Source organism: Ursus arctos, unplaced genomic scaffold (assembly GCF_023065955.2).
Source record: "Ursus arctos isolate Adak ecotype North America unplaced genomic scaffold, UrsArc2.0 scaffold_9, whole genome shotgun sequence".
Classification (NCBI taxonomy): Eukaryota; Metazoa; Chordata; class Mammalia; order Carnivora; family Ursidae; genus Ursus; species Ursus arctos.
Window position 1 is genome coordinate 46875911 of NW_026623111.1, and position 1234 is coordinate 46877144.

A 1234-nucleotide genomic window follows, 5' to 3' on the forward strand; every position below is an offset into this window, starting at 1 on the left:
TAGAAAAATATAACAGAAAGAAGCTTATCACTCATTTACCGGAGAAGTTTAAAAGGTAGAGATAATAAGGGCGCCTGGGTGGCTCAGTCAGTTAAGTGTCTGACTTGTTGATTGTGGCTCAGGTCATGATCTCAGGGCTGTGGAATCGAGCCACCCATTGGGCTCCAGGCTGAGCATGGAGACTGCTTGGGTTTCTCTCCTTCTCCCTCTGCTCCTTCTCTAGCTTGTGCACGTGTGCACGTGTTCTCTCTCTCTCTCTCTCTCAAACAAATAAAATCTAAAAAAAAATAAAAAGGTAAAGATAAAAAAAGAACCTCAATCCTTTCTCCCCTGGAACTTCCTGAAGATCCTGTGAGTGTAGATGGCATCATCTGGAGTGTGAGTTGCCGCACGAGGGTATTGAAGACAATGGCCAAGAACAAACTAAGAGGGCAGAAGTCCAGGAATGTATTTCATATAGCCAGCCAAAAAAACCTTTAAGTCTAAAAACAAAGCAAAACCAGTTACCACTAATCTTAAGAAGATAAACATTGTGAATGATGAAAAAGTTAACAGAATGAATGAAGCTTTTGTAGATACACAAGAGGAACTTGCACATTTCTCAAAAGGCCTTTCCCTTGAACCTCTGAAGAAACAGCTGATTCCTCAGCAGTGTCATGAAAATGAATTAATTAATGTTGATGAAACAACAAGATTAATGGCTCAGTTGTAATACACTGGAGATACATCAAATACCCCCAAAAGACAAATAAATTAAATGTTTTATACAAAAAAAAAAAAAAAAAAGAACCTCAACTCAAAAGTGATCTCTTGCTCTGATTTCTTGAGGACTGTATTACAAAAAGATTTCACAGTATCCCGTTAACCATCAATAAAATGAACAGATATTTAGAGATTCAAGAATTTATTTATAAATCTGAAAATGTTTGTCGGCAATTCCTACAAACCCTTTAAATATCATTCTACGTTTAAGGTAAGAACAAAAAATAAAATCATCTTTTTAAACTTTTTTTTAATTCTATAAATTTATCTCAGTATAGTTGATCTTTGGGGGTGTTTAGGTCAAGAAATTGTACACATGTGTAAATCCGTGCAACCACCATAATGATCAGGCTTCAGAATAGTTCCATCACCACCCAAGAAACTCCCTAGGCTATTATTTGTAATCACGGCAAGTCCCAACCCCTGGCTAACACCGATCTATTCTCCTCACTAGAACTTTGTCTTTTCCAGA

At 37.0% G+C, this 1234-nt stretch overlaps 1 pseudogene; it reads left to right on the plus strand.

The window, feature by feature from the left end:
- The first annotated feature begins 408 nt into the window (after positions 1-408).
- LOC113262385 (ribosomal biogenesis factor-like) lies at positions 409-712 on the plus strand (annotated as a pseudogene).
- The last annotated feature ends 522 nt before the right edge of the window (positions 713-1234 follow it).